Source organism: Loxodonta africana, chromosome 1 (assembly GCF_030014295.1).
Source record: "Loxodonta africana isolate mLoxAfr1 chromosome 1, mLoxAfr1.hap2, whole genome shotgun sequence".
Classification (NCBI taxonomy): Eukaryota; Metazoa; Chordata; class Mammalia; order Proboscidea; family Elephantidae; genus Loxodonta; species Loxodonta africana.
This window is the reverse complement of record NC_087342.1, coordinates 4,387,005-4,412,677: the sequence shown is the minus strand read 5'-3', so window position 1 is coordinate 4,412,677 and position 25,673 is coordinate 4,387,005.

Genomic DNA, 25,673 nt, shown 5'->3' with positions numbered 1-25,673 from the left:
TACCTTTCTCAATCCATCTTCCACCGCATTCCTGACCCCAAGGTCTCTGGTCTCTTCATTTCAGCCCAACCGTCTCCCCTGTCCCTGAAGACACAACATGCCCTCACTCATCTGCCCATTTGATCAAGTCCTCTGCATGTGTTCATGCTGTTCTCACACTGGGATCTGTTCCCCCAACTCCAACTTCAAAAACTCTCAAGAGCAACTCAGTTGCTACCTATCCTTGATATCCCCAGTCAGACCTAATCACTTTCTCTTTGCTCCCATACACTTTTCCTTTTTTAATTGTATTTTGTTTTAGGTGAAAGTTTACCATGCAAATTGGTTTTTCATTCAAAAATTTATACACAAATTGTTTTGTGACACTGGTTGCGATCCCAGTAATGTGTTGGCACTCTCCCCCTTCCCCTTCCTTGGGTTCTCTGTGTCCATTCGTCCAGTTGTCCTGTCCCTTCCTGCCTACTTGTCATTGCTTTTGGGCAGGTGTTGCCCATTTGGTCTCGTGTACTTCATTGCACTGAGAAGCACGTTCCTCATGCATGTGGATTGTTTTATATGCCTGTCTAATCTTTCACTGAAAGGTGGACTTCAGGAGTGGCAAGGTGTTTGGATGTGTCTAGGAAGCTTCTATGGCTTTGCCTTGGTCAAGCTATACTGCCTTCCCCTATATTATGTGTTGTCTTTTCCTTCACAAAAGTTAACTTGTCTACCATTTAGTTAGCACTTTCCCCTCCTCATCCCTCCCCTCCCCAACAACTATAAAAAAACATTTTTTCTGCATGTAAACCTTTTCTTGGGTTTTTATAATAGTGGTCTCATGCAATATTTGTCCTGTGCTTAACTTATTTCACTCAGCATAATGCCATCCAGATTCATCCATGTTGTGAGAGGTTTCGTGTATTCATCATTGCTCTTTATCCTTGGACTGTGTTCCATTGCGTGTAAGTACCATAATTCATTTACCCATTCATCTGCTGATGGGCACCTAGGTTATTTCCCATACTCTTTTAACCTTCCTCTAGCACTTCTCACACAACCACAGAGAACAGTTAGTTGGCAAGGATCTATTATTTCCAGCCTTACTCAGGACCACATGTTGGATGCAATAGAAAACTAATTTGAACTTGCTTAGGCACAAATACAAAGACTAAATTGGAACTATTCTGGTTGTCTCATGTAATTCACATAACACATGAATAACTAAACTCCAAAAAGAGCACAGATACATCGAGATTTCTGAGAAAATTGCAACCACAGACAAAAAACACCACTGGAATTTTGTTTCAAAGATAAATCTGTACCACAGCTTCTCTCTGTGGTATCTTCTTTTCTCTGTGAGGTATATGAGGTAAAGTGTACATATTGTAAAATACACCCTTTTTAATAACCACCACAGTCATGTAACCACCATCAGGAACATGTTATAGAACATAGCTTTCATCCCTCAAAAGCTCTTGCTATGGATTGAATTGCATCCCACAAAATATGTGTTGGAATCCTAACCCCATATACCTGTGAATGTTTCCTTATTTGGAAATAGTGTTTTCTTTGTTATGCAAACGAGGCTATATCAGTGTAAGGTGTGTTCTAAACCTAATCACTTTTGAGTTATATAAAAAGAGCAGATTCAACACCAAAGCAAGCACAAACTGAGGAAGATAGACGCCATGTGAGAATCACCAAGGAACCAAGGAATTCTCAGGGGCTGCTGACAAGAAAGGAATTAACAAGGCTGTGGCCCTCATTTGGACTTTTAGCCTCTGGAACTGTGAGAAAATTTCCGTTTCTGTTCTTTAAAGGCACCTGTTTGTTATATTTGTGTTACAGAAGCCTTCGGAAGCTAAGACCGTTTTCCATGCCCCTTTGTAGTCAGTCTCTCCACAGAATCCCAGCCACTGGCAACCACTAATTTCTTGTCTATTCCTATAGCTTTGCCTTTTCCAGAATGTCATATGAAATCACACAATACGCAGCCTTCTGAATCTGACATTTTTCACTGAGCATAATGCATCCGAGATTCAACCATGTTGATTCATCCAGTGTAACGATTAAAGCACTCAACCGCTAACCGATAGGAAAGGTTGGTGGTTCAAACCCACCAGCGACTCTGCAAAAGAAAAGACACAGTATAGATTTCTATTATTTAAATCTTTGATTTCCTTCATCAGTATTTTATCACTTTAAAATAAAAGGTTTTGCACATCTTTGGTTAGATGCATACATATACCCTTTATTTTGGTGCTATTATAAATGTTACTTTTTTAAAATTTAAATTTCCAATTGCCCATTGCCAGTGTGTAGAAATACTGTTGAATTCGTAATATCGGCCATGTATTCAGCAACCTCTCTAAACTCACTCATTACTTCTAGTAGCTTTTTTTTTTTTTGGTAGACCTTTTGGGATTTTCTGTGTAGATCATCATTCATCTATAAAGAGACAGTTTTATTTCTTTCTTTCCAAGCCGTATGCATTTTAGTTCTTGTTTTTGCTTTACTGCATTAACTAGTTCCTCCAGTGTAATGTCGAACAGGAGCGGTATTGAGTGGATATTATTGTTTTGTTTCTGTCTTAGGGGAAAAGCGTTCAGTAATTCACTATTAACTACAACTCTGCTGTATGCTTTTCATAGATGTTCTTTATTACGTTGATGAAGTTACCTTCAATTCCTCATTTGCTCAGGGTTGTTGTTTAAACCACGAATGGCCATTAAATATTTTAAAATGCTTTTTCTGCATCTACTATGATGATTATACAGTTTTCTCCATTAGTCTGCTGATCTGGGAAATCACCTTGATTGTTTTCTGAATGTTGCATCAGCTTTGCATTTCCAGCATAAATCCCACCTTATATATTTATTTATAAATTGCTGGATTCAATTTTCTACTACTTTATTGATGATTTTAGTGTCTGTTCATGAGGAATATTGATCTACAGTTTTATTTGTAATGGTTTTGTCTGGTTTTGGTATCAGGGTAAAATGAGTTGGTTGGTAAGTGTTCCCTCTTTTATTTTCTGCAAGACTTTGTGGAGACTGGTATTATATCTTACTTAAATGTTTGGTAGGATTTTCCTTTGAAGCCATATGGGCCTGCAGTTTTCTTTATTGGAAGGTTTTTAACTATGAACTCAATTTCTTTAATAGATACAGGACTATTCAGATTTTCTATCTACTCTTGAGTGAGCTTTGATAGGCTGAGTATTTCAAGGACTTTATCCATGTCATGTAACTTATGAAATGGATGGACATAGAGGTGTTTGTAACCGTTTCTTACTACACTTTTAATATTTATAGGACCTAATTATAGTGATGTTCCTTCTTCCATTTCTAATATAGGTAATTTGTCTCTTCTCTTTTTTCACCCTTGCTCAGTCTGGGTAAATGTTTATCCATTGTATTGATCTTTTCAAATAGCCAGCTTTTGGTTTCATTGATTTCCTCTTTATGTGTTTTTAATTTCTTTGGTTTCTTCTCTAATCTTTTTATTTTTCATTCTACTTGCTTTCTAGTATAATTTTGTTCTCTTTTTCTAGATTCTTAAGGCTTAGATCATGGATTTGAGACCTTTTTTTCTTTTCTAGTCTGAGCATTGAATTCTATAAATTGAACATACAGCACTGCTTTAGATGCATTTGACCAACTTTGATGTGTTGGGTCCTTATTCCCATTCAGATCAAAATGCTTTCTAATTTCCTTTGTAACTTCCTCTTTGACCCATGAATTATTTAGAATTGTATTGTTTACTTTCCAAGTATTTGTGGATTTTCCACATATCTTCCTTGTTTAACTCCATTATGGTTAGAGAATACACTCTGTACAATTTCAATTCTTTTATATTTCTTAAGGCTTGTTTTATACCCCAGAATAGGGTCTATCTTGATGAAAGTCCCACGTGCATTTAAACAAATTACATTAGTTCAAGTTGGTTTAGAGTGGTGTTCATGTCTTCTACATTCTTACTGATTTTCTGTCTTCTTCTTTCAATTAGTGACAGAGGAGTATTACGATCTCCAACTATAATTGTGGATTTATCTATTTCTGCTTCCAGTTCTATCCATTTTTACTTCATGTAATTTGAAACTCTGTTGTTGGGTGTGTACTTATTTCAGATGGTTATGCCTTTTCAGTGATGAATTCTTTATCATTATGTAGTGTGCATGGGTAGGTTTTCATTGCTCCATGGCTTTGCCACCTGCCAGGGATCGTGAGCAATGCCAGATCCTGAGTTTCACATTTTTAGCTCTCATCACCAGAGACAGAGAGAGATTGATTGTCTTTCCTAGGTAAATGTAAACATTGACTCAAATTGACCCGGTTTAGGTCTGGTCCTCAACCCTGGACCAGTTAATTGTGGCAAGATGGCAGAGTCTGTAATAATATGGCAACTATTCTGTAACTTACATGGTTGGAACAAGGGAAGGATCAGTTTATAGGGAGATGGATGCTGGGAAGACAGTACCAAAAGTGTTCATCATATTCCTTCTAAATAATAAGCATGCTGAAGCCATAACCCTGGCCCATGACCTGATTTGGTCATGCTTATCCTATAGAAGGTAGCAAAATATCCACCATAGAGTTGTTACTCAATAAAGTTTTAGAACTAATTTATAAATTGCTCTTAGAATTGATGTTTAAGTTGAATATAATTGGTCTTTATATTTTAGTGTAATGTTAATAATAATCCCTGTAATGTTTAAAAAAAACTTCTAATTCTGTTGAAGAGATGAGAACTTACCCTTCACATGTTATAAAGCTGGAAGAAATATTAAAGATCACAAACACACTTGATACCCATTTCGCCTAGGTATTCTTCATGTATCTAAGTTCACCCTTAAAGGGTTTTCTGGAATCAGAATTTCACTTATTCTTTGAAAAACACATTGAAATAATTTGTGGCAAATAATTGTGTTCTCTATATAGTGTATGTGTGTAGGTGTATGTTGAAATGAAGCCACTATCAAACAAATTCATTATGAAATAAATGGGAGTGAGCCACACACACAAATGTTCTTACTGAACTACAGCTATATTTATATGCATATAATAGAGTTAAGAATGATCAAATTAATTGCTAGGTCTAGTTTATCACTCCCAGATCAGAGGAAACAAGCTCAGGCATTCCAAAGCTGAAAAGATCCCAGCATTTCTTAGCTGGTAACTTTAACTGCCATGAGAAAAGGGTCCCTATTTTTCTCTTTTGGTTCTTTCTATACCCATTCTCTATATAAGGTTGAATAAATATTACATGTCCTACCCCCCATTTTGAGTATGAAACCCTTTGACTGCTGTGCGAAGAAGCCTTAGCATGCACATTCTGAGAAAGGAGATAATTCACAGCTTTCAGAGTTAATCTAACACAAAGACCTAGGCTCCACTCTTGGTTTTTATCCTCAGTCCTAGGCAAAATCTCCTCACTTAGACCATCTATTCGTGGAAAGATTCCTCTGTCAGTTATTGTTCTGAGTTCGGGTCATACTAAAACAAACAAACAAACAAAAAGCAGTTGCCGTGGAGCTGATTAGCCATAGGGTTTTCAATGGCTAATATTTCAGAAGTAGGTTTCCAGGCCTTTCTTCTAAGGCACCTGTGGGTGGGCTAGAAGCTTCAAACTTTCAGTTAGCAGCTGAGTGAAGTAACCGTGTACACCAACCAGGGACTCCTGGGTCATAGCACAGCCTCTAAAATCCCTGATTATGCTCCTTAGACTAGTCCTTTCTTTATGGCACACAGAGATAGCAGAAATCTTCTAAAGAAACATTTTTCATAACTTCTCTTCTACTGGTCCACAGAGCCTAAAATAGGGTCTTTTATAGAGTAAGCCCTCAAAAAGTATTTGGAAAATGAATGAATAAGTGCAACAGCTTCCAGGTACCTCACCAAACTCTTAAAAAATTTGGTATCTGGAATTAAATATAATAGTTCAGGCGTGGTTTGAACAATATATTCCTTTTCATGTTCACAAAATTATATTTCTATTAATTCAGGCTACAAAGGTAGAAGAAATCAAGGGTAGATGATCAGGAGGTTGAGGGGTCGTTGCCCCATTAATATGTCATAGTCCCTTGCCATGAAACCATTTTCAGCCTTGGAACCCTGGACTAAAGGAGAGGCTGTACCTCCAGGTGGAAAAACCCTGCAAAATCAGAGCAATTTCGTACAGTATGATTCCCATAGTCCTTCTCCCAAAGAGTTACAAAAGTAACGATACATCAGATGAAGGGGAATACCCAACCCTTTTGGAGACTCTGGAAAACAGGATCTGAATTTGAATTGATATTTAGGGACCCAAAGCACCATAATGGCCATGTAATATAGGAATTAGTCCAAGTTAGATATGAAGTCCTGGCTGAGATTCAGCTCACAGTAGATAGAAAGACCTACTTAATGGTTTTATCTCCAGATGTAAAATAGTAACATATTTGATTATTGGCACAATACCCGCATTGGTTTCTCGGTTTATGGGGTAAGAGTCATCATAGTGAGAAAAGACAGATGGAAGGCTCTGAAACTTCCCTCTTCTCTAACCAAGAGAGTAAATAAAAAAAATGATGTTGCATCCTGAGGAGAGAGGGGAAGGCAGAGGTTAGTGCCTCTTTTAAATGCCTAAAGAATTCAAATGTGGAGGCGGAGCCAAGATGGCAGAGTAGTCAGATCCTTTCTGTGGTCCCTCTTACAACAAAGACCAAAAAAAATAAATGAATCAATTATATATGACAATCTAGGAGCCCTGAACATCAAAGGCAAAGTTGAGGAATCAGACTGAGCAGCAGGGGGAGGGAGAGATGGTTCAGAAGCAGCATGGAGTTGCCACTTGTGACCTGGTGGGAACTGGCACCATGCAGGCTGGATTGGCTGTCATGTGCCATGAAGCAAGCAGTGGGGCTCAAGACATATTTTCCACATTAAAAAAAAAAAACAACCCAGCGCCGTCAAGTCGATTCCAACTCATAGCACATTGGGAGAGATCAAACTGCAGAGAGTCTGCTCAACCCTCCAGAAGCTGTGAAAAGTAGGCATTCAATCAGCAAAAGATAAGTACATGCGCCTAGCCTACCTCGCAGATCAAAAAAGACCCCTTTGGGAAAAACCTTTCTCCCATTTACCTGCCCCCTCCTCGTTCTGCACTGGGTCCTAGGCTGGTTTCAGAGATTGCTGCATTCCCTGGGCCGGAAGTAGGACCCACCACATGTCCTGAGCCATTCTCCTGGCCTTGGAGAGGGAACAAACTAACAAACAGGAAAAAATAATCTGCCAGCTCCTCTAAGTGTGGAAATTAGGGCGGGTACAGCTCCTTTGCCTAGATGTCCAGATACTGTGAATGCCTTTCACCCCTGCACACATCTGCATGGGCCCATTTCAACAGAGTAGGCCCTCATTAGCACAGTAAAACAGGGTATGTACCTGAAGCCTAAATTTAACTGTATTACCTATATGATAGACTGACAGGTTCATAACATTTGACACCTATTAAGCAGGGTCCTCACCTACCTACCTCAGGGACCTGAGGACTGGTGGCTCCACTCATGCCACCTAGTCACCTGCAGCACAGGTCTAAGAATAAGTGGTGCCTCCCAGTCCTTACAGCCAACAGCATTGAGTGCCCATAGTCCAGCTGCAAAACCCACCCTCCTAAGTGCTCTAGGGAACAGGGACATGTTTTCCTCCCAGACACTCAGGGGCAGCTGTCAGTCCCCTGCCTTGCTTAGTGTGTGACCCCCTACTACAGCCAGACAACTGTGTGTACAACAATCACCCCTGCCCACCTAGGACTGTAGGTAAGAGCCTGTACCACACACTTGGTGACTGACTACCTGGACACCTGAGCTCAGTCCATACAAGAAAAGTAAATGGACTCCTGGGCTAACATACCTAGTAATAGCTCTAACTACCTGGTGACAGGACATGAGAACTTCAAAGGTACCAATAATCAAAATAGCTCACATAAGTAGCTTATTTAGGCATATCAAAACAAAACAAGAAGCTAGGACACAGTAAGCAAACATAAAATAAATAAATATAATAACTTACTGATGGCTCAGTGCAACAGTCAATATGAAATCACATAAACAGGCAGACCACGATGGCTTTGGTGAGCTCCCAAAACAAACTCAAAAAATCTTCCAGAGGAAGAAAATTTCCTGGAATTACCAGAGGTAGAATACAACAGATTAATATACAGAACTCTTCAAGAGATCAGGCAAAATGCAGAACAGGCCAAGGAACACACAGACAAAGCAATAGAGGACCTTAAGAAGATTATAGAGGAGCATAATGAAAAATGTAACAGGCTGCAAGAATCCATACAGAGACACTAAACAGAAATCCAGAAGATTAGCAATAAAATTTCAGAATTAGACAACTCAATATAAAATCATAGGAGCAGAATTGAGGCAATGGAAGTCAGAATTAGTGAGATTGAAGATAAAGCACTTGACACCAACTTACTGAGGAAAAATCAGCTAAAAGAAATTTTTTTTTAAATGAAGATGTCCTAAGAATTATATGAGACTCTAAAAAAAAAAAATTTTTTTTTTTTTATCAAGAGAAATAACTTACAAGTGATCAGAGTACCAGAACAGGGGCAGATAACAGAAAATACAGAGAAAGTTGTTTAAGATTTGTGGCAGAAAACTTCCCTGATATCATGATAGATGAGAAGATATCTCTCCAAGATGTTCATCGAATCCCACACAAGGTAGATCCCAAAAGAAAGTCAACAAGACATATTATAATCAAACTTGCCAAAACCAAAGATAAAGAGAGAATTTTAAGAGCAGCTGGTGTTAAGCAAAAAAGTCATCTACAAAGGAGAGTCAATAAGACTAAACTCTGACTACTCAGCAGAAACCATGCAGGCAAGAAGGCAATGGGATGATACATGTAAAGCCTTGAAGGAAAAAAATTGCCAGCCAAGAATTTTATATCCAGCAAAACTCTCTCAAATATGATGGCAAAATTAGGGCATTACCAGATAAAGAGAAGTTTAGGTAACCTGCAAAAACCAAACCAAAATTACGAGAAATACTAAAAGGAGTCCCCTGGTTGGAAAATCAATAACATCAGATAACAACTCAAGACTAGAATGCAGGACAGAGCAACCAGATATCAACCCAGAGAGGGAAGTCATAAAAATAAATCAAAGCTAAAACATTGAAAATAGAGAAACAGAGATTTCAATATGTAAAAGATGACAACATTAAAACAAAAAAGAGGGACTACAAAATGTAGTCATAGATCTTTCATGTGTATAGTAAGTCAAGATGATATAAAAGATTAGTTTAAACTTAGAAAAATGCTAGTAAATATTAAGATAAACACAAAGGGAACCAATTTTATGTATCAAAATAAAAAATGAGAAAAACGTAAAGATTCAGAAAATACAAAACCAATAACAATGAAAAAGAAAAATGACACAACATAGAAAATTAAGTAGAACAAGGAATTTGTCAACAACACATATAAAAAAGACATCAAAATGACAGCACTGAACTCTTATCTATCAATAATCATGCTGAATGTAAATGGACTAAATGGACCAATAAAGAGACGGAGTACCAGAATGGATTAAAAAAAAAAAAAAATGATCCATCTATATGTTGCCTATAAGAGACACACCTAGACTTAAAGACACAAACAAACTAAAACTCAAAGGATGGAAAAAATATATACTGAGCAAACAAAAAAGAGCTGGAGTAGCAATATTAATTTCTGACAAAATAGCCTTTAAAGTAAAATCCACCACAAAGGATAAGGAAGGACACTATATAATGATTATAGGGTCAGTACCCCAGGAGGACACAACCATAATAAATATTTAAGTACCCAATTATAGGGCTCCAAAATATATAAAACAAACTCTAAGAGCAATGAAAAGAGAGATAGACAGCTCCACAATAATAGTAAGAGACTTCAACATGCCACTTTCAGTGAGGGACAGAACATCTAGAAAGAGGCTCAATAAATACACAAGCTCTAAATGTCACAATCAACCAACTTGACCTCATAGACATATACAGAACACTCCACCCAACAGCAGTCAAGTATACTTTCTTTCCCAACACGCATGGACCACTCTCCAAAATAGACAACATGTTAGGCCATAAAGCAAGCCTTAACAGAATCCAAAGCATCGATATATTACAAAGCATCTTTTCTGACCATAAAGCCATAAAAGCAGAAATCAATAACAGAAAAAGCAAGGAAAAAACAGAAATCAAACATACGGAAACTCAGCAACACCTTGCTGAAAAAACTACTGGGTTACAGAAGACATTAAGGATGGAATAAAGAAATTCATAGAATCAAATGAGAATGAAAACACCTACTACCAGAACCTTTGGGACACAGCAAAAGCTGTGCTCACAGGTCAAATTATAGCAATAAATTGCACACGTCCAAAAAGGAGAAATGGCCAAAATCAAAACATTAACACAACGACTTGAATAAATAGAAAGACAGTAGCGAAAGAAGCCCTCAGGCACAAGAAGAAAGCAAATAGTAAAAATTAGAGTATAATTAAATGAAACAGAGAACAGAAAAAACAATTGAAAGGGTTAACAAGACCAAAAGCTGGTTCTTTGAAAAGATCTACAAAATCTATAAACCATTGGACAAATTGACAAGGAAAAACAGGAGAGGAAGCAAATAACCTGAGTAAGAAATGAGATGGGCGATATCACAACAGACTCAACGGAAATTAAAAGAATCATAACAGAACACTGTGAAAAATTGTACTCTGACAAATTTGAAAACCTAGAAGAAATGGATAAATTTCTAGAAACTCAGTACCTACCTAAAGGAACACAAAGACAGGTAGAACAAATCTATAACAAAAGAAGAAATTGAAAAGGCAATTAAAAACTCCCAACAACAAAAAAACCCTGGCCCTTATGTCTTCATTGGAGAATTCTATCAAACTTTCAGAAAAGAGTTAACACCACTACTACTAAAGGTATTTCAGAGCATAGAAGAGGATGAAATACTCCCAAACTCATTCTATGAAGCCAGCATAACCCTGATACCAAAACCAGGTAAAGACACCACAAAAAAGAAAACTACAGACCTATATCCCTCATGAACTTAAATGCAAAAATCCTCAACAAAATTCTAGCCAATTGAATTCAACAACAGATGAAAAAAATAATTCACCATGACCAAGTGGGATTCATACCAGGTATGCAGGGATGGTTCAACATTAGAAAAACAATTAATGTAATCCATCACATAAATAAAACAAAAGACAAGAACCCCATGATTTTATCAGTTGATATAGAAAAGGCATTTGACAAAGTCCAACACTCATTCATGATAAAAACTCTCAGCAAAATAGGAATAGAAAGAAAACTCCTCAACATAATAAAGGGCATTTATACAAAGCCAACAGCCAATATCATCCTAAATGGAGAGAATCTGAAAGCATTACTCTTGAGAACCGGAACCAGACAAGGATGCCCTTTATCACCACTCTTAGTCAACATTGTGCTGGAGGTCCTAGTCAGAGCAATTAGGCTAGAAAAAGAAATAAAGGGCATCCAAATTGGTAAGGAAGAAGTAAAAGTATTCATATTTGCAGATGCTATGATGTTATACACAGAAAACCCCAATGAATCCACAAGAAAACTACTGGAACTAATAGAAGAGTTGAGCAAAGTATCAGTATACAAGATAAACATACAAAAATCAGTTGGATTCCTCTACACCAACAAACAGAACTTGAAAGAGGAAATCACTAAATCAATACCATTTACATGAGACCCCAAGAATATAAAATACTTAGGAATTAGTCTATCCAGAGACATAAAAGACCTATACAAAGAAAACTAGGAGACGCTACTGCAACAAAACAGAAGAGAGCTACCCACGTAAGTGGAAAAACATACCTTGCTCATGGATAAGAAGACATGACATTGTGAAAATGTCTATTCTACCCAAAGTGATCTAGAGATACAATGCAATCCCAATCCAAATTCCAATGACATTTCATAATGAGATGGAGAAACAAATCACCAACTTTGTATGGAAAGGGAAGGGGCCCTGGATAAGTAAAGCATTAGTAAAGAAGAAGAACAAAGTGGGAGGCCTCACACTACATGATTTTAGGATCTATTATACCACCATGGTAGTCAAAACAGCCTGGTACCGGTACAACAACAGATACATAGACCAGTGGGGCAGATTTGAGAATCCAGACGTAAATTCATACACCTATGAGCAGCTGATATTAGACAAATGCCCAAAGTCTGTTAATTGAGGAAAAGACACTCTCTTTAACAAATGGTGCTAGCATAACTGGATATTCATCCACAAAAAAAACGAAACAAAACCCACACCTCACACCATGTACAAAAACTAACTCAAAATAGATCATAGACTAAATATAAAATCTGAAAGTGTAAAGATCAGGGAAGGAAAAATAAGGGCAAGCCTAGGAGCCCTAATACATGGCATAAACAGTATACGAAACATTACTAACAATGTACAAACACCAGGAGAGAAACTAGATAACTGGGAGCTTCTAAAAATCAAACACTTATGCTCATCAAAAGAGTTCATCAGAAGAGTAAAAAGACAACCTACAGACTGGGAAAAAATTTTTGGCTATGACAAATCCTATCAGCATCTAACCTCTAAAATCTACAAGATACTGAAAAATCTTAACAACAAAAAAAAAAAACAAATAACGCAATTAAAAAATGGGCAAAGGTTATGAATGGGCATTTCATCAAAGAAGACATTCAGACTGCTAACAGATACATGAGGAAATGCTCAAGATCATTAGCCATTAGAGAAAAGCAAATCAAAACTATAATGAGATACCATCTCATCCCAACAAGGCTGGCATTAATCCAAAAAACACAAATAATAAATAACACAAATAACAAATGTTGGAGCTGAGAAGGCAGAAAGGTATAGGAGAAGGTTGAACAGACACTGGAAATACAACGTGGAAAGGAGGAGTGTGCTGTCATGTTATAGGGAGAGCAACTAAGGTCACATAACAATGTGTGTATCAATTTTTCTATGAGAAGCTAACTTAACTGTGAACTTTCACTTAAACCACAAAAAAAAAAAAAAAAGAATGCAAATGTGAAGTCCCTAAGATAACTCAATTTAATTCAACATGCTATCTATACAGGGATCTTGGAGAATGAGATTTTTTTAAAAAAAGCATTACTGTCACTTCAATTCCAGTCTCACAGCAACCCTGTAGGACAGAGCTGAGCTGCCCCATAAGTTTCCAAAGCTGTAATCTTTATGGAAGCAGACTGCCGCGTCTTTCTCCTATGGAGTGGCTGATGAGATCGAACTTGTTGAGCTGTCAAATACACACTTTTTTATCATCGTCAGAAAAAGAGGGTCAACAGCCACTTGTATTCACTTTAAATGAACAATGTACTTTTACAGTTTTGCTCCAAAGTTATTTTAATACTTCCACCTTCTGTCAGAATATAATCTGAAGAGACTTATACCTTCTTGAAGTCCCACTCAAAGCTGGCAGGCTTTTATATATTCACTATATGGTTAGGAGAAATATTTCCAAGGGTAGAATATGCTGCCTCCAAAAACAATTGAGGTCTATCGACCATTGTGCTTCCTTCTTGTTAGTGGGAAGTACCAGTTGCAATAATTTGTCCTTTACTTTGGAAGGTAGGCCCCAACATACCCTAGACCACCAGACCCCTAATAACTTCACTGCTGGTTATTGTCACTGCCTAATATCTAAACTGCCAGCAATAGAGACCAATGTAGAGCCCCTAATACAGCATCAACCCCCCAAGGAGATCAGCCATCCACTTAGTAGCATGTTTACTACTTTGAATACTTTCTACCGTAAAACAGGTAACAATTCATTTTGATTAGAATAGACTCATGTAGGTATGGTTTTACCTTTTCTGCCTACAGAACCTCAGTGACCACCACCATCAATTCTACATAACATTGCTTCAGAAAAGGGAACCTACTTTACAGCAGAGGTGTAGCAGTGAGCAAATGACTGTGGGATTTTCTGGTCTTATCAGGTTCTGTATGGCCAGGAAATTGCTGCCCTGATAGAGTAATGGAATGGCCCATTGGAAGATCAGTTTGCAAACAGCATCTTCTGTGGCATCACTCTTTAGAATACAGAACTTAGTAGGAATCAACAGCCATTACGTGGTGTTATGTAAAATATGTGGGTCCAGAAACCCAAGGCAGAGGTATAAATGGCCTTGCTTGTTATCGTTCCCAGTGACCCACTGGGGGAATTTGTGTTTCCCATCTCTGCAACACAGGGCTCTGCAGGTTTAGAGGTCCTTGTTCCAAAGCTGGAGCGCTTCCACCAGGAACACAGAAAATGTCCCATTGAATGTTATGCTACGGTTGATGCTGGACACTTTGGCTCCTCAAGCAGACAAGACAAGTCACTGTCTTTGGAGGGATAATTGACTCTAATCATCAGTAGTTTGGGCTGTTACATAATATGGGCAGGAAGAAATACATTGGCATCCAAGTGATCCACCTGGAACTCTTGAGTAGTCACTTGCCCAAATTTAATGGCAATTAGACTAGTATAGCAATTGCAACCTAAAAAGGGCGTGGTGATAAGGAGCTCAGGGGTGAGGGACTGGATCATGCAACCAGAGACACCACCCAGACCAGCAGAGGTGCTAGCTGAGGGGGGAAGGAATCTAGAGTGGAGATAGATGAGGAAGACTCTGAGCATAGATTAAGCCTCCAGACCAACTGAAGCAGTGGAACCATACTTCATCTCACGGACCACATATCAAGAATTCTAACTTTTCAGACCATGTATCAGGAATTATCAAGAATTCTAGTTTTTCAGACCATGTATCAAGAATTCTAGTTTTTCAGACCACAAATCAAGAATTCTAGCTTTTCAGACCATGTATCAGGAATTATCAAGAATTCTAGCTTTTCAGACCACGTATCAGGAATTCTAGCTTTTCAGACCACGTATCAGGAATTATCAAGAATTCTAGCTTTTCAGACCACGTATCAAGAATTCTAGCTTTTCAGGCCACATATCAAGAATTCTAGCTTTTCAGGCCACATATCAAGAATTCTAACTTTTCAGACCACATATCAAGAATTCTAGCTTTTCAGACCACATATCAAGAATTCTAGCTTTTCAGACCACATATCAAGAATTCTATGTCAACAGTATAAGAGCTGGACTGGAGCGGATGCTGTGCTGCACTGCCCAGATTCCCTTCAGGACCAAAGGAATGACTCCCCCAGCTTTTGGAAATGCCCCCTCTGGGAACTGCACTTGGCTGAAACACCCCCTCACTCAAGGTCATGGCCTTTTTCTGGGGCAGCCTGCATTCTAAAACAGGTTGATAAGGGGCCTCCCTCTCCTCAACTTAGGAAAGCTTGAATGGCCCTCCTAGCTTCAGAGTTTCTCACAGCGTTCGCCAAAACCTTTGATTTGGCTACTTAAGCCCAACTTCTGCCTCTGCCCAATTCAGTTTCTTTCTGTCACAGATTGATTTGTGTCCCCCTAAAATATGTGTCAACTTGGCTTCTTCTTCTCAGTAATTTGGCAGTTACATAATGATGTAATCATCCCCTATGATGTGATTTGATGTAATCAGTCAATCAGTTGTAAAAGGATTAGGGTGGGATGCAACATCCTTACTCAGGTGACAGCCTTGACCCAACGTAAGGAGAGTTTCCCTGGGATGTGGTCTGCATCATCTTTTATCTCACAAGAGACAAAAGGAAAGAGAAGCAAGCAGAGAGAGATGGACCTCAATACCACAAAAAAGAAGAGCCAGGAGCAGAGCATGTCCTTTGGACCCAAGGTTCCTTCACTGAGAGCCTCCTAGACTGAGGGGAAGATTGGTGCCAAGAAACGTGGAGATCTTCAAGGAATGCCTGACCCATAGGTGTTGAAAGTAAACAAGGCACCTCAGAAGAAAGGCCTGGTGACTCCTGAGAATCAGTCATTGAAAAACCCTGTGAGGCACAGTTGTACTCTGACACACATGGGGTTGTCATGAGTTCTGAATTGACTTGGCTTGATTGGTACTGGTACATTTTTAATAAATCAAATTAATAATCTAATAATTATGGAAAATGTCATGTTCCAGATATTGTGTGTAATGTTTTCCTTGCATTTTTTTATTTAATCCTCAGAGGAAACTTTTGAGGTAGACACAGTTATCCCTATTTTGCAGATGAGGAAACTGAGGCTTAGAGGAACTAAGTAACTTTCCAGAAGTAGTGTCAGAGCCAAGATTTGAATCCAGCCATTTTTCTACAGAGCCTGTTTTCATAACAACAATACTAGATTCACTCATTGAAATGTTTTTTGCATATAATACATTTTTTATTGATTTTCCACATATTACAGATCTATACAATAGAAGGCCTGCACAAATATGAAAACTGAATTTATTCCAAATGGTTAGTTCATTAGCTCAGCAAATATCATTTATTCAGTGCTTACTATGTGCCAGGAGCCTCAACAATGACAAAAAAACATAAAGTCTCAGCCTGTAAGAAATTTGTAGCATAGCAGGAATACAGACATGAAATTGTTTTAAGTATAAATTTAGTTTAAGTCATGTCAAATTGTATTTTATTTTTGTAACAAATTGTGGTAAAGAAAACTATAGAGTGTATAAGGGCACATAATCCCCCAAAAAGCCCAAACCCATTGCCATCAAGTTGATTTTGACTCATAGTGTCCCTGTAGGACAGAGTAGAACTTCCCCATAGTGTTTCCAAGGAGTGCCTGGTGGATTTGAACTGCCGACCTTTTGGTTAGCAGCTGTAGCTCTTAACCACTACGCCACCAGGGTTTCCAGGGCATGTAACAGAGGGGACTAAATTAGAATCAGGGTGTTGGGAAGAGACTTTCTTCAGGGAGTGACATTCAGGTTGAGAATTCAGGATAAAACAACATAAACGGTGACTGTACACATGGACTTCACCTGATGGAACATACAGGAATCAAATTGACTACATCTATGGAAAGAGACAATGGAAAAGCTCGATATCATCCGTCAGAACAAGGCCAGGGGCTGACTGCAGAACAGACCATCGATTGCTCTTATGGAAGTTCAAGTTGAAGCTGAAGAAAATTAGAAGCCAAAGTATGACCTTGAGTATATCCCAACTGAATTTAGAGACCATCTCAAGAATAGATTTGACACATTGAACATTAATGACTGAAGACCAGAGACAAGCTGTGGAATGACATCAAGGACATCATACATGAAGAAAGCAAGAGGTCATTAAGAAGACAGGAAAGAAAGAAAATACCAAAATGGATGTCAGAAGAGACTCTGAAGTAGACAGGAGAGCTGGTAGTAGGGAACCCAAGGTAGAGAAGGGAGAATGTTGACATGTCGTGGGATTGTCAACCAATACCATAAAACAATATATGCACTAACTGTTTAATGAGAAATGAGTTTGTTCTGTAAACTTTCATCTAAACTACAATAAAAAAAAAAAAGAAGAGACTCTGAAACTTGCTCTTGAAAGTCAAGTAGCTAATACGAAAGGAAGAAATGATAAAGTAAAAGAGCTGTACAGAAGATTTCAAAGGGCAGCTCGAGAAGGTGAAGTATTATAAGGACATGTGCAAAGACCTGGAGTCAAAAAACAAAAAAGGAAGAACATGCTCGACATTTCTCAAGCTGAAAGAACTGAAGGAAAAATTCAAGCCTCAAGTTGTGATAGTGAAGGATTCTATAGGTAAAATACTGAACGACTCAGGAAGCACCAAAAGAAGATGAAAGGAATACACAGAGTCACTGTACCAAAAAGAATTTCTCTACATTCAATCATTTTAAGAGGTAGCATATGATCAAGAACCAATGGTACTGAAGGAAAAAGTCCAAATGCTCTGAACACATTGGCAAAAAAACAAGGCTCCAGAAATCGATGGAATATCAATTGAGATGTTTCAACAAATGGATGCAGCGCTGGAAGTGCTTACTCATCTATGCCAAGAAATTTGGAAGACAGCTACCTGGCCAACTGACTGGAAGAGATCCGTATTTATGCCTGTTCCAAAGAAAGATGATCCAACCAAATTAGGAAATTATTGAATAATATCATATGAAAGTAAAATTTTGCTGAAGATCATTCAAAAGTGGTTGCAGCAGTACATCGACAAGGAGCTGCCAGAAATTCTAGCTGGATTCAGAAGAGGACATGGAACCAGGGATATCATTGCTGATGTCAGGTGGATCCTGGTTGAAAGCAGAGAATACCAGAAAGATGTTTACCTGTGTTTTACTGACTATGCAAAGGCATTTGATTGTGTGGATCCTAACAAATTATAGATAACATTTTGAAGAACGGGAATTCCAGAACACTTAATTGTGCTCACGAGGAATCTGTACATGGGTAAAGTTGTTTGGACAGAACAAGGAGATATTACAAGGTTTAAAGTCAGGGAAGGTATGTGTTAGGATTGTGTCATTTCACCACACCGCTTCAATCTGTATGCTGAGCAAATGATCTGAGAAACTGGACTGTATGGAGAAGAATATGGCATCAGGATTTGAGGAAGGCTCATTAACAGCCTGTAATATGCAGATGACACAACTTTGCTTGCTGAAAATGAAAAGGTCTTGAAGCACTTACTGATGAAGATCAAAGACCACAGCCTTCAGTATGAATTACACCTTAACATAAAACAAAAATCCTCACAAATGGACCAACAAGCAACATCATGATAAAAGGAAAAAATATTGAAGTTGTCAAGGATCTTATTTTACTTGGATTCACAATCATCACCAATGGAAGCAGCAGTCAAGAAATCAAGCGATGTATCCCACTGGGCAAATCTGCTGCAAAAGACGTCTTAACCAATCAAGTAGAGGTGTTAAAAATCAAAGATGTCACCTTGAACACTAAGGTGCTCCTGACCCAAGCCCTGGTGATTTCAATTGCCTAACAGGCATGCGAACACTGGCCAATGAATAAGGAAGTCCAGAGAAGAACTGATGCCTTTGAATTATGGTGTTGGCAAAGAATATCAAATATACCATGGACTGCCAAAAGAAAGAACAAATCTGTCTTGGAAAAAGTACAGCCAGAATGCTCCTTAGAAGCAGGAATATTTGGGACATGTTATCTGGAGGGATCAGTCCCTGGAGAGAGACATGCTTGGTAAAATAGAGGGTCAAGTCGATTCAACAATTTGTGACCCCACAGGACAGACTAAAACTGCCCCATGGGGTATTCAAGGCTGTAATCTTTATGAAAGCAGGCTGCCACATTTTTCTCTGTGGAGCAGCTGATGGGTTCCATCTACCAAACTTCTGGTTAACCACTGTGCCACAATGGCTCCTTGAGTACAGGATAGTTAGGTGAAATGAGATGGGACAAGGTGTTCAGCAGATAAAATCGGGATAGGGGGCTGGGTCTCTATTTCAATGCAGAATGATCTTCCAGGATCCTGAGTGGCTTTTACTATCTTTGCCTCCATCTGTTCTGTTTTGAACATGTTTTGCCTTTTTTTGTACCATGTTTATACCATGTTTGTTCTCTCTCCTTCATTTCTATAATTATACTTCTTGATGAATGGAAATCAAATATTTCTTATGAGTTCTCATTTTCTTTCTGGTACAGGCAGTCATCTCTGTGGAATGATTTGAAGGAAAATGCTGAAAGCAATCTTTCTCCCACTCCACTGCCTAACCCCCAACATATACACAGAGCTAAATATTATCTTCCACTTAGCCTCTTCTTCATTTAAGTAATTATTCCCTTCCATAGTCTCATTTGGAAAAGCAAATCCTCCTAGGAGAGACTATAAATTAAGTCCCTAAAAGTCAGGCTAATGATTTAATCGAGTGGTCTGCTTTCCTTATATCCCAGAAAACAGATGTCCACAACCTGTCTCCCACTTTCGGAAGGTGGCAAATCCCTAACATATGTAGCCCAAGTCTCAGTCCCAGTTCTCCCCATCTGTGCCTGTGAATGCTTCACTCTGTCTTTGGTAGTTTACAGTGTCACTCAGAAAGGTGCACGATAGTGTTCAAGCTATTGATAGGGGTGTTTTCCGTCCTCCTGGAATGGTAGCCAGGCATTCCTACAGCAGCCAAGAGACCTTCGGATTTAAGAACTGCTACTTTTGAGGAGCCCTCATGGTGCAGTGATTAAGAGCTTGGCTACTAAACAAAAGTTCGAATCCACCAGCCGCTCCTTGGAAACTCTATGGGGCAGTTCTACTCTGTCCAATAGATCGCTATGAGTCAAAATCGACTTGAGGGCAACTGATTTTTTGGCCACACTTGGAACCACTCAACCCCACGACCAGCCTCATCCAGGTCCACCCAAGGAGAAGGGTTGTCTGTATTGTATGATCCTATGGTCTAAGTTTAATACAAGACCTGAGAAATTTGGAAAAGCCATTGACAAGAATTCAGGAGACAAGTGATCCTTCAGGGATCTTGGGTAAATCTTTTCATTTCTATAGGCCTGATTTCTCAGCTGTAAAATATGGTAAGTGAACTGATGGTCACAAAGGTCTTTTCCAGCTAGGGTGACCAACTTGTCCCGGTTTGCCTAAGACGGTCCTGAGTTCAAAACTGAAAGCCTCGTATTCCTGAAACTCCCTTAGTCCCCAGTAAACAGGACAGTTGGTCACCTTACTTTCAGCTCTGATCCATGAGGAGGTCCTACCTCATCACTTCATATACAAGTAGTTAAATTTATTGTTTGGTTTAAATAGCAATAGTTCCAAATTCATAATGTTTAATATTTGCAGAAATGCATATATTTTTATCTTATTTCACATGTGGGCTTCTGACTTGTATATTGTTCACTGTTTATTAGTGTCAACAGAGTCAAAGGCTGAGGATTTCTTTCCCTCCTCGTGAAATTTTTGGATATGTCCCGTTGGTTGTTTTGACCCCCAGTGTGACATGGCAACTTTGTTGCCAGCTCAGAGCGTATGACGTGATGTATGTAATTCGCAATCTTCTCAAGACTGGTTCTCCCAGCAGGAGTTACTAAAACCAACAAGAAATTATCAGCTATTATTAGGTAATTATATCAATGTAATTTTTTCTATGACTTTTCCAGATTCATTTTTTTTTTTTGTCGTCCCTGCTTAGAAAGGAAGTAATGACATCATCCTTAGCTCCTATTCTAAAATCAGTCACAGTGACTCAAATCCCTTGCTTTCTTCACAAAAGAAAAGAGATCAGATGGCTTTTGTCCTGACCTTTGACTTGATATTTACAAAAGCTAATTATGGAGTGAGCCAACTCTCCTTTATCATTCACGGACATTTGGTTAAAGTTCACTTAAAAAAAAAAAAATTCGTTCAGAGAGCTGTTTAGGGCTGTACACGGTACGATGAAATCTATATGGGATAGTTAATTTGGAATTTTGGAATCAAGATTGATTTTCTCAAAACCAACCAAGTAGAACATGGAGGCAATACAAGTCAGCCATTAAAATCAGTGTTTCAACTAACAAAACAGAATCAGTCATCTGGTGGTCTGGTGGCTAGAGGTCATAGAGATATACAGTCTGACAGCTTCAGCACTAAACCTCTCACGATTTCTACAACCACACCCTCTACTACTGGGCCAGCAATAAAAGACCTGCAGGCAACTGTGCACTACCTAAACTAAAGGTTAGTTGGCATATAAAGGGAATGTCCCTAAGATACAGTGCAATCATGCAACACCATGGTGCATATAACTTACTCATTACCTTTAATACAACCTTTATGCTTATCAATTAAGTTTAAAAAAAGGTAAACATTTAGAAGAGAAAAAAAGCACCAGGTAATTAAAGCCATCATGAGGACACACAGCCTTCCTCTTTCTGTCCAGGCTTTCCTTGATGCTTCCCTTTTCTTTCAGGGTAAAAGTAGAGGTCTGATTCCTTTTGTTCATTCCAGCCACCGCCCTTTAGCAATCTGAGTCAGAGCAAGACTGCCACGCCCAATTGTGGGACAAAGGCAGAAATAAGGGGGACTCTGGGCACTGAGACAGCCCTGCCTTTCTTTATAAACGTGTAATATACTGGCCTCAATGACACGAAAGTGCAAATCAGCTGCTGTCTCTATGAACAAAAAAAAACAGGGGACTTAAAATATATGTATGTTCTAAAATGCTATCTGATGAAAGTATTCTTTTCCTAGAAAGAACGGGATATAGCCAAAGGGTTCTCAGATTTTCAGAAAAAGGGCAAATGCTGCCCCCTTTTGACTGATATCAGCTATATAACCATAATGCCATAAACCTGAAGCATAATGTGATGAACAGTGGGAATACGGGTTCTATTTCTGAAATGAGAAATCTGATTGAATATTAGAATCTGGAAAGCAGAAGGGAGATCAAAGTTTATCTAGTAAAACTCTCACTGAAACCTTTCTAGATTCCTAGATGATTAGTTATCCTTCATCTAGACTCCTGCATCATTTTCTTTGTGCCGCTGTCGTAGACTCTTAATTCTGCCTGGAATAATCACTTGAGTTTACTGTTCCACCCCTCCCACCAGTGACAGACTTCCTGGAGAACCTGGGCCATGTCCTTTTTTTGCCTATGTAACCACACAGTGTACGCCAAAGATTTATGCATAGCAAGTGCTCAAAAATATAAGTTTACTGCAAGCAAATATCTACCTGAGGTCAAGGTCATAGTCTGTACTTTATGACTGGTTCTTTCTGAGCAAAGCTAATGATTCCATATGTGGTTTCCCGTTAGGTCCTTCATATAAATGGTGGCATACTTTAATTCGGGAGCTCCAAACATTTTGAGCACACATCCCCCATAATGTTATGCTTATTTATAAGTTATATGCATCTACTACTGACCAATATGTTATATACATGAAAACAGACACAAAAATAAGAACAAAGCGATGAAAAAAACTAGTCAAACTACAGCAATGAGAATGAGCAATTTCATAAAGACATAATGTTGAGTGAGAGTAACTAGACACAAGAATGTGCATACTCTCTGATTCCATTGTTGGTGAAGAATATTGCCAGAAGAATGAACAATTCTGTCTTGAAAGAAGTACAATCAGAATGTTCCTAAGAAACAAGGATGACAAAACTTCATCTTGCTTACTTTGCACATGTCATCCTGAGGGACCAACCACCGGAGAAAGACATCATGCTTGGTAGAGGGTCAGTGAAAAAGAGGGAAACCCTAATGAGATGGATTGACACAGTGACTGCAACAATGGGGTCAAACATAGCCATGATTGTGAGGATGGCACAGGACTGAGCAATGTTTCATTCTGTCATACATAAGGTCGCTGTGAGTTGGAGCTGACTGGATGGCACCTAATGACAAAAACAACAATATGTAACTCAAAACTAAGGAATAGTGTTAGGAGTTGGGCTAGTGGTTCCCTTTGGAGGAGTACTGATCAGAAAAAAACAGGTGACTTCTAGGATGTTGCTAATGTTTTATTTCTTGGTGATGATGCTGCTTGCACAGGCGTGTTCAGTTGGTGAAAATTCATTAAGCTGCACCCTCATGACATGTGCAGTTATATGGATATATTATACTCAACAAAAAACTAAAAAATATAATTTTTTTTTCAAACCTCAGTGGACTGCTGAGGATATTTTCTAGGGTACATATATCCTACTTTGGATACTTCCGCTTTAATTAACTGAGCTAATCAAACTCTTCCAGCTATTGGTCAGACAGGAAGACACCTACTATATATGGGAATTTTCCAGCAAGAATGCCTGTGTATAGCTTCCCAGTTGCTATAGCAACTACAGGATACCTATTCTCCTTGAAAACAGGTATGTTCATCGCCCTGCCCCTCTCAGGACCCTGAGACACTATTGCTCACTTGCGGAAGTCATTTCATGCACATGAGCCTATCTTCTGGGGTGAAGGAGAGCCCTTTCCCAGCAAAGAACTTGCTGCTTGCCTCCCATAGACTCAGGTTTCTCATCTTAAAATGGAAACTAGATTTCATAGCCTTGTGGGAAAGGCTTAGTACATTAAAATGTGAAGAAGACAGGACCCAGGCAACTTGTTGATCATTAGTAAATTGCAATTATTAGAGAAGATGCCCTATTCTAGGAGTCAGAGGATCCATGTCCTAGACTCGGTTCTGCTGGTCATTGTGGTAGAACCTAAAGTATGTCACCAAATCTCTGTTTTAGTTACCTTGACTGTAAAATGAACAGACGACCTTTAAGGCACAAATGTAAGCACTTGGATGTGAATAAAGATTGAGAGAAGAATACAAAACTCTGCCAGCCAGTGACTAGAGGTTCTATTTCTCCCTGCTGCACGATTAGAAATTCATGACTTGCTGGCCAGTTGCTTCCTTGGCTTTTCAGTTTATTGTTACAATTTTCTGTGATAGTATAATTTCCTGTGTTTCCCCCTGCCTCCCTTTTACCTTGCTTCACTACATTGTGTTGTTGGACCATGAAGTTTTAAGGAAAGGACTCCAAGGAGGCTCTAGGTCCGTTGGGATTTCAACCGGTTAACTCTGCTGACAGGATGTGTCCTCTGACACAGTGGATGAGAACTATGGTTTGGCCTGTGTTGAAGGAGCAGCAGAAAAGGAATATTTGAAAAGGAATGGTGTCAGTTATGTAATTTGCAGAAGCAAAGTAGAAAAATACTAACCAATTGCCTCAAAAAGAAAAAATGAGTTGGAGATGGTGCTATTGAAGAAAAACCTGTGGGATATTTTAAGCATAAGAAAGGCTAACTAGACAATCAGGATATTAGACCTCAATGGTAAGTCTCATTTTAGAGCATAATCAAGTCCTCAAAGGAAGGAGAAACACTGCTAGAGATAGATGGATACAGCTCCAGGAAATATATCGATGCCCAAACTTAAATATTTAGTAAAAACACAAAAAAGAAAAGATACACAAGAGGTCAGAAGATATATAAAGATGCACTGTTCAAGACCCTGGGGCAACTGAACAGGACTGAAGAAAAAATGAAGGACTATGAAATGGTTGACATGCAGCCTTTCACATTTATCTCATTAATATTCTTAAGACAAGAGCCAAGTGAAACTAAGATGAGACTATGTTAAGGACAGATTGATGGATGAATACAATTGCAAAAAATATATATATATGAGGAAGAGAAGAAAATGGTAAATTAGAGTTAGCTTTCAAAGACGATAAGAGTGACAGAAAGAAGTAATCCAAGATAAGTACCCTGGTAGAGAAGAATAGATGAAAAAAAAAGCAGATATCTTCATTTGGGGAAGGCTGAGGGGCCAAGGCAAATGCCAGAACTGTCCACAGACAAGTTCAGGGTTGTAGTGCTGAGCCTAATTCACAGTTCAAGGGTTGTTGTTTTATGCTTACTTTGGGAAATCTACCACATGAATGAGTACTACCCAGATTCAGGGGCAAAATTTTCTTTAACAAATGATGACAATTTCTTTAGGGAAATTGATTTTGTCATACATGGCAAGGTTTCTGTGACTGGGGGCAAGAGCTTATCAATTCCTAAAGCTCTATACTCCACTGACATACATATTTAAGCCACTGGTAAGGAGTTCCTGTGTGACCTAGGGCAGGAGGGTCTGTGAGATGACTTCTCTCCCAGACCAGTACTTCTCAAACTGGATTGTAAGTATGGAACACCTGGGATCTGCTAGAATGCAGATTCTGATTCAGGAGGTCTGGAACCTGTGAGGCTGCATTTCTAATAAGCTCTTGGGTGATGTCCATCCATACCCAGGTGA